This window comes from Oxyura jamaicensis (genome assembly GCF_011077185.1).
Source record: "Oxyura jamaicensis isolate SHBP4307 breed ruddy duck chromosome 13 unlocalized genomic scaffold, BPBGC_Ojam_1.0 oxy13_random_OJ70337, whole genome shotgun sequence".
Classification (NCBI taxonomy): domain Eukaryota; kingdom Metazoa; phylum Chordata; class Aves; order Anseriformes; family Anatidae; genus Oxyura; species Oxyura jamaicensis.
In genome coordinates, this window is record NW_023304311.1 from 1 (window position 1) to 8,819 (window position 8,819).

The 8,819-nt window shown below is 51.7% G+C and overlaps 1 long non-coding RNA gene across 1 annotated transcript; it reads right to left on the reverse strand.

Annotated features, from left to right (window-relative positions):
* Positions 1–2,974: 2,974 nt before the first annotated feature.
* On the reverse strand, positions 2,975–6,838 carry LOC118157869. The gene is made up of 2 exons (XR_004746733.1): positions 6,083–6,838; positions 2,975–3,284 (listed from the first exon to the last, which is right to left on the reverse strand). It is a non-coding gene; the product is annotated as an uncharacterized LOC118157869 (long non-coding RNA).
* Positions 6,839–8,819: the final 1,981 nt, after the last annotated feature.

Genomic DNA, 8,819 nt, shown 5'->3' on the forward strand with positions numbered 1-8,819 from the left:
CGCCGGCGGGCGGACAGCGCCGTGCCCTGTCGGCCGGGGCCCCACTGCCCCTGTGCGGGCTGAGGACCGGCCGCGGGCCCCGTCCTCCCCCTGCCCCCCGTCCCCGGGCCCCGCCGCACTCACGCCTGGCGGCGGGCGATGAGGCGGTGCATGGGAGTCGCCATGTTGGCGGGCGGGGCCGCGCTGCACGCCGGGACTGCGGGCGGGCCTGAGGGAGGGCAGGGCCGCCCTGCGGCCACAGCACGGGGGCACCAAAAAAAAGGCGTTACGAAGGGCTAAATGTCAGAAAATAATAACTTAACCCACTGCCACATCATAAGCCAAACCCTTAATTCTGCTGCGGTGTAGGTACATGGCCACAGGAAGTAATCCCTCACTTACAAATCCCTTCTCAGGGACTGACACGAGTTGACCCCGTGTGGCCCCAACGTGCTCCGTACTTGACGGTGAGGAAACACACTTGAGAAATACACTTCAGGCATCTCTAGGAATCATAAGGCAAATGCTTTCCCCCACCCCACTAAGCCCAAGGGACTGTAGCCCCCAGCTGTGCCAACAGCAGCTAGTATTTTTGGCTCCTGCATCACCTCCTTACGGTCCCTGGCACAGGAGGAGAGGTCAAGGGAGAGAAAAAATACAGCAGTGGCTGGAGCTCTCTGAGGGCACATACCTGGCAGGCAGCCCTCTGGGACTCTCTGCCAGCTGGCACGGGTAGAGCAGCCCCTACTGAATTCAGGGAAGCCAGGAATGTGGCTTCATACGTTTGCTTTATCAAAACTCACTGTTATCTCATGGGATCGGTATTAAAATAATAACGTCAATCTCTCTACAAAAATCCTCAAGAAAACATTCTCTTTAATGCGGAGTTGGGGTTACTCCTGCCATTAGTATCCTGGAATATTTTATATCCCGCCATTCCCAGTATTCACCCAGAACTGCCCTACCGCAGGGACAACCGATGGGCGCTGTGTGGGCATTCCACCGGCCTGCTACATTCACCAAGGCAGATGAACTGTTCTAGATCCTTAGTAGTTTCGTAACAGCTGTGTGGCTTGTTGGGAGTGGACGGTATCTGTTTATTATATAAAATAAAAATATATATTGTATTTTCTTATATTCCGTAACATCCAGCAGTACCAGCTGGATCAGGGCCTTACTGTGTTAGGAAATGCAGGAGTAGGATAAAAGACAGACCTTGGTCAGAGAGGCTTACACTTCCCTCAAGACAAGGTACAAGGTGGAAACACAGATGCGTAAGAATAAAAGATGTCACACATAATACAGCAATACAAATCTGATCCTTTCAGGTGATGATCACCCCACGTCCTGAGGTGTTCTGTCTCTAATGGTAACTTGTGCTGGTTGGACTTGATGATCCCGAAGGTCTTTTCCAGCCTGAATGATTTTATGATTCTAATATCACGGCCTGGAAATACGAGAGCCAGAACTTCCTGCTGTGTCACACGTGAAATGTCAGAGCAGGGGTGGTCACATCTGCTGGGAACAATGGCACCGATTAGCTGTCACATGAGGAAGGTATGATACTGAGGAATTCTTAGATATAAGCAGCTCCAACTCATCAGGATTAATTACTGCGTGACATATTGAATATTACGGTAGTCCCTGTCTCCAAACTCTGAAATTTTAATGTCTAAGGCTAGTGCCTGTTCTTGTATGCAGCTTGTTTTCTTCTCTATTTGGCATTTCTTGTGGTGTCTGATAATTTTCCTGTTTTGGCTGATGCTCTGTGGTAATCTGTGAATAATTACATCTGGCACCATAGCTACGTTCTGCTGTGTGATGCCTGGTATGTTATAAACGCTCCAGAGTCTGGCCTCAATATCTGAATCTTGATGTCTGGCATCTGACTTCAATAGATAAAGTCAGACAGAAGCATTTCCTGTTTTAGGATTGATCTATTTATAATAATCCATGCTTACAATAAATCACCGATCCCTTTTTACCTCAGAATCACTTAAAATCTTGGAGTAAATTACACAGTGATAGCAGTGTCTGTACTCCACCCAACCACATTTGGTGCTTCTGGCAGCTGTGACTCTCTGAGTGTCACTGCAGCAGAACCACAGTTCCCTAAATGTGCCCGCACAGCAAGGTTTGTGGTGCCATGTGCCAGAACACTCACGGAGCGTGTGGGCTGTTGCTTACACAGAGACCTTAACGACACACCTGGTACTGGAGAAACCCACTAAAAATCCTTCTACCTGAAAAGTTTGAAAGAGTGCCTGTAACTTCAGAGTCCGTGGGTTCCTACAGGCTGCAGCCTCCTCGGGGCAGCGTCTCACAGCCACTCTGACGTTCAGTAACTCACCGTGGCACCCTCCGAGCAGGATACGACTCCACAGACCGAATGTGCAGAGTCACGGCGCGGCGCTCAGCTCCCTGCCAAGGGCGGACGGATCCGGGCTGCTGCTGCTCAATGAGCTGACTGGGACCATAAATCCTGCTCTTGCACACCAGGCTGCTATTTAAAGTTGCAGTATCATTAACCTATTTCTAAATCTGCTGGGCAGGGAAATTGCTTTCCAAAATGTGCCCCTATCTAGACAGGAAAGGGGGGGGGATGCAGACAACACAGGAGAAAAAACTGGAAGGTGCTGAAGCTTCGGTGGCACAGACATCGAGCTGCCTCGTCATGGCATCGGTTGCTCCCACTGTGCTTCCACCTCCCTGCACTTTCCTGTGCCTGCACATTGCTCTTGAAAGTAAGGTGTCACAATATTTGTTAAGGGTTTGTATGTGCAACAGGAAGAATGGAGCCAGAGCTTTCTCAGGAAGGGCTGAGTCAATGAATAAACAGTTAAACCTCCCTCGCCAAGACTGCTGGTACTAGTGCCACTCACACAAATCTGATCGGTCTTCCAAAGCGACAAGCAGCTCAGAGCTGTTAGTGCTACTGCTGAACAACGACGACAAAGTGGGAGCACTAGCGATGGTGCCACTTGGCATTCTTTTTATGGGCATTTTACTTCTTTTTTTTCCCCACCAGCTCTCTTGCAGAGTAACACAGGAGGCCCTTATTCAGGCAGAACTGCAGAGTAGAAAAAACCCTCAGTGATAAGGAATAGAGTAAACAGACTTCAATCATGCCCTGTCCAGAATTTCTTGCCACCATTCAGCTGTACCTGAGTTTACGCAAGGTACTCCCTTAAGGTAATAAATACACCACTGTTGGCCAGGTTGCTTTGCTTCTTCGCAGAGGAAGCAGGCTCGTGACTCCTTTGGTATCCACCATAGGAACAGACAACTACAGGGAGTACAGAAAGCTGGAAGAAAAAAGATAGACGGGGCAGCTGGAGCCGTTACTCAGCCTTTGTGTGAAGGAAGCTTCTCGAGCCTCAAATCGGGTTAGGCTTCGTTGGGTCAGCTGCTGTAAAACTACATTGAAAGGGATAACGCAGCCCAGCACCTGTAATCTGCAAGTCCAGCCACTGTTCCATAGAAATGAAAAGAAAAAGTGGGCTTTATTATTTCAGGGCATTTAAAGAAACTTAATTTATGATCTTAGCTTCAGATACCAACAGTCGGAAGTACTGGCTAGCGCAAGACAAAATTCTTTAGACAGAGGAAGCTGGTGTTCCCGCTTAGAAAATGCCCTAGCACGGTGTGTGTTTGGCACTTGCCACCTTCGATATACTGCCCTGGATGCTGAGTGCTTCCAATCCGTTCTGTGCTACCTGTGAACTTGGGCTCCCAGCAAGCCTCCTCCCGAGGGAGCGGGGCTGGCAGTGTTACTATGGGGATGTTTTGTTGTCCTCGCTGCACCCTCCGCAAGTGCCTGCGCCGTGACTGTTCCGAGCTCCAGCCTATAGAACTCCGCGGTATTTTTAGATCCTCAGCTCACATTTCAGCGAACACCAAGTATCTTTTTGTGTGTCAACAGATCAGAAATGGCTCCCGACGGCGCGTGAAGCACGTCGACGTAGCAGGGACGTAGTTTGTACAGACTGTGGAAGCTGACATCATTAAATATATCACTGGAATGTATTAAATCGATACACCACAAAGTCAGATGGTTTTCTTCCCTGGGAATTCAGCCACAGCGTACAAAGGAGCCTCGATGGCAGATGAAAGGGCTCGGGCTGAGCGGTGCCTCGCTCCCAGCCCGCAGCAGAAGGGCCAGGCCAAATTTTCAGTGGATTCTTCCAGATTTCGTTTGGTGGGCTGCTATCTAGCTCTAACACTTCAGTACCTGCAACGGCTTAATTAGTAAACACGTGAAATCTAATCGTATTTCAAGCTTGAAGGGAAAGTATGGGAGTCAGAATAAGAGGGAAAATCGTCTTTTCAACATCCGTTTCACTGCAAATTCTTGAGATAACTGCACTGGGGGAAATGGCCCCAGAATAACTTTTCACAGGACGGCAAGCTAGGATCTTCTGAGAACTGCGTTATATGTGGTGCGGTTCTTATTAGAGTTCGGGGAACACGATACCCCAGCTCCCCTCGCTGCAGGGGATCGCAAAGCCCACTTGTACCTGAATGTCCCAGAATAGCACGCTGAACCATACGTTAGATGACATGCAAGCACTATTTACAGCGGACCCAAGAATAGCCTGTGACGGACACCAGCTAGGGCTTATTTTAAGCTCATATTCGTTTTCACGTTTAGCCTGTGCTAATGAATTACAAGGCATGCCTCTGTAAACAAAGCCTGAAAACGCTGGCCTTACGCTCCTGTACTGTAACGGCAGAGCTGTAGGCACTTGTGCTCAGCGTAAGGATAATGGGAAAAGAGAGGGGATTTAATCTGCCAGGCCGAGGTTTATTTGTGCAGTTCCCAAGAGAAATCAGTTTCAGAAAAGTCTTGGGGCTGTCAATTAACCCAGATGCATTATCCTTTTCTCCTCTTCTTCATACCCTCGGCTTTTGAGGAATCGATATTGGCAGTGCCTGTCATCACAGAGAGGACCTGTTTGCAACTCAAAGCAGGGAAATGGTGGCAACAGAACAGAAAATTATTCCTTCTTCAAAAAACACCCATGAGTTTTAGGCCACATATAATCCTTATGTCTTTAATACGTTCTCGGTCTGTTCATATATACAGCAGTAACATTCGCAGCTCGGTAGCAACACACACGATACATTCAAACTAACAACACTATGTTCACGTAGGAATATTTACGTCTGAGGGCTTCGCAGATTACGTATTTAGATGCATAAGAAAAAGGCAAGTTACTCAGAAGAAGACAGTGTCTGCTTTGATGTAAGAGTAATGTAAATTCACGTGGTGCGGTGCTGCGCTACCTCAGAGCTGAGTTTTGCCTTGATATTAACGTCCTGGGACATTTCTAGCAAAATGTGCTAGAAAACAAGTGAAAGGAATGATAAATGTGCAGATTTCCCCGCCATAATTTCCAGCATGTCCGATTTATTTACTCCTGATTTTCACGCTCCAGGTCCTCTTGAATAATTAGAGCTCACGACAGAGTTTTTAAAATATGATAGATATCCCTATTAACTGAAAGCAGAAACCACCGAGCTTAAAATCCACCAGCTCGTGGGGATTCTCTTCCAGTAGTAACTCGCTTTCAAAAGCTGACGGAGAGTTTAACCCAGAAAGGTTTAAACACCACAACAACCTCAGTGCCCACCCAAGCAGACGGCACGTCCGTGGGTCACCATCCACGTTTCACACGTAACGCATCCCATCCCCAAAGTTCTCCGAGGCAGACCTGCGTGCTTCAGGCATGCTGCCGGAACATCCGAAGTCAGGTCACTTCCCTCTGGCTGAACACCACCATACCGAAGGTACAGGGCATCAGGCTCATGCCACAGGGGATATAAAAGGTAACTGAGCTTGGGTTTGTTCTTTCTTTAGTCCCTTACTGTTGTACTGGGGAATGGATGGAAATGCAGTTGAACAATGTGCTTTCAGAGCAGGCTGCCCGTTATTCCTGACATTTTTTTCCTCCCACTCTTCATTTCTCCGTTCTTTTGCTCTCATGTTGCAGTTCTTCTCCATCCTTCTCCGTGCATTTTGCCCACCACAGTGACATAGGCAGGCTTCATTTCCCAGTTTGCTTTACATAAAAACATAAGTAATAAAGAAATTACGACTTACCTTTTGAGGCTGTAGGTAAAATCCAGTAAGAGTTATTCCAACTGGTGCTTCGTCTTCCATTTTACAGTTGCTCTCTCTACCGCAAAGCAGCCGTCATCGAGTAAGAAATGAGAGAGCCTTATTGAAGAATTCGCATTGGAAGAGTTCAGTGTAAGTTACGTGCTTCAGCCATTATCAATCCTGCTTATTTCTCAGCAGGATTTATTAGTCTTTTCATGTTTTGTACAGTAGAAGTCTCTTTTTTTTTTTTATATAGGAAAAACGTTGAGAAAATAGAATCAGACCGTAGAATCAGACCCAATATGACAACAGCTCAGACTCTGAGCTGGTTTACACATTTGCCCCCAGCTGGCTGTACGTGCTGATCAGAACACCCGGTTTGAGCCTGTGGGCCCCTCTCCCCCTCTTCCATCTCCAGGGGCAGCAGGATTTATTACAGTCTTTTCACGCTTTGTACAGTACACGTCTAATTTTTTATAGCAAAAACACAGAGAAAATAAGAGAGGGGGGAGGACCGCAGAATCTATTCCGTTTCACACCCCGACGTAACAGCAGCTCGGATGCTGAGCTGACTTAGGCGTTTTCCCCCAGCTGCCTGTACGTGCTGTTCCGAACAGCCTGTTTGGGTCCGTGGGCCCCTCCTCTCCCTCCTCCATCCCCAGGGGCAGCATCTGCTGCTCCGACTGCCCAGCTGCAGCCCAGCACAGCGTCCTAGCAGGGGCCAGGCAGCCACAGGCGAGGGCAGCGGGGAGCCGTCCTTCGCTGCAGCCCGCCCTGTGACGCCCGTCTGTCATTGCTCCCTTCACTGGCAGCTTCACTCGTTTTGAAAATGAAAGTGTTAAAAAAAAAAAAAAAGAGGAAACTTGATGATATTCCGGCTTTTAATTGTGCCTCGAGTATGTGCCGTGTGATACTCTCTGCACAGGCTGGTGTCGTTTGTTGGCACTTTCCCATACTCTCAAGGACGTCCGAGGTTAAACACTTCATTATTATTCTGTCATTAGCACCATGATGCAATTCCCAGCCCACCTACAGCTGCCAAAGCAGTGTCACTGAGCACGCCGCGAGGAATTGCAAGCACTCGGAGCTGAAGCTACTCAACAGTCTTTGGGGCAAGAGTCCTTCCTGCTTTAAATATTGAATTTCTCTGCCATGTGTCTTCTGTATCACTAAAACAAGGCGCAGCGGTGTAAATTTAGGGCTGGGAATTTGGAAGCGTCCTGTTTATAGCACACTGCACTTCCGTACGTTCAGCACGTTTCATCTCAGAATTAAAAACATTCCCAAACATTACGTTTTGCAATATCCATGAATGTAAGTCAAGTGTCCGATTCACGTTTGTGTGGGGATGAACCGGGCCGCTCCTCGGCGCTTTGTTCGCTGGCCTCTCCCCTGGCAGAGCTCTCCTTCAGCCTCCCTCGTCCCCCAGGGGCAGCAGCTGCAGCTTTCCTCTGTCGATGCGGTCTCACCAGCTGACAGACCTGTGCCATGCAAGACAAAAGCCTCGTTGCTTTTCATCTTGGAGTGAAAAGCCCTGCCACCGTTCAGGTCAATCGCTTGCCCCCATCGTTCTTCCCCAGTTTCCCGTTATGTCAAGCAGCACTGGCTGCACCACCACGGCCCTGCGGTGGCTGAGGGCTGCAGCCTGCCCAATGCCCTCCCAGCGCTGCCATGGCAGAACGTGCCGGAGCTCTGTAATTTTGTCCCTAAAAAGGATTTTTCTCCAGCATGCCCACCAGGTGCCTGCTGGCCTCCCCCTGCCCTGGGAAGCTGATGCAGCCGTGCAAGTCTGTGATACCGGGGCTGCAGCCCAGGCTCTGGAGACACGGTGACAGCAACACTTTACACGTTATTAGAGACCTGCTGTCCTGTGAGGCCTGCTGGACATGGAGGAACCACAGCTGACTGTAGGCGGTACCGCAGGTGGACACTGACTGACTTCTAGCCACAGCCCCAGGCCGCGAGGCTGTGAGCCCAGCCTCGGTTTGTTCCATCTCCCCGTAGCTCAGAGACGCGGCCAGCCCCGTGGGACGTCCCAGCCCCGCCGCGTGAAGCCCCCCGGGGCACACGGAGCTCCCCAGGCCGCCGGCACCGGCCGGGCCCGACGGCAGCCCCGGGGCGCCCCTCGCAGCCCCGCCGCGCCTCGGGGCGGGCAGCGGCCGCCTCACGCGGGGGGGCGTGGCCATGCGCGGGGGGCGTGGCAATACCCATGAGTGGGCGTGGCCATGTGCGGAGTGGGCGGGGCCACCCACCGCTCTCCCTCCCCTCCCCGCTGCGCTTCCGCGGCTGTGATTGGCTGGGCTCGGCGGTCTCGCGAGATCTCCCCCCCCCCCCCCCCCCCCCCCCCCAGCCCTCTCCCTTCCGTTGCTCTCCCGCGCGACGCGGCGCGGCCCGGCGGGATCCTTCCAGAAGTGCCGGCCCCGCCCCCCTCCCGCCAAGCCCCGCCCCCTCCCGGGCCGCGCCGCCGCCGCGCATTTAAAGGGGCCGCACCTCACCTCCCCGCACCGGGCCGGGCCGTGCGGCGCCATGTCGGTGGTGGGCATCGACCTGGGCTTCCAGAGCTGCTACGTGGCCGTGGCCCGCGCCGGCGGCATCGAGACCGTCGCCAACGAGTACAGCGACCGCAGCACGCCGTGAGTCGGCCGCGGCCGGGCCTGGGCCCTGCGCGGCGGGGAGGGGCCGGGGCCGGGGCCGTGAGGCGAGGCCCGGGCCCGGTGCGGGGGGCTCCGGGCGCGCG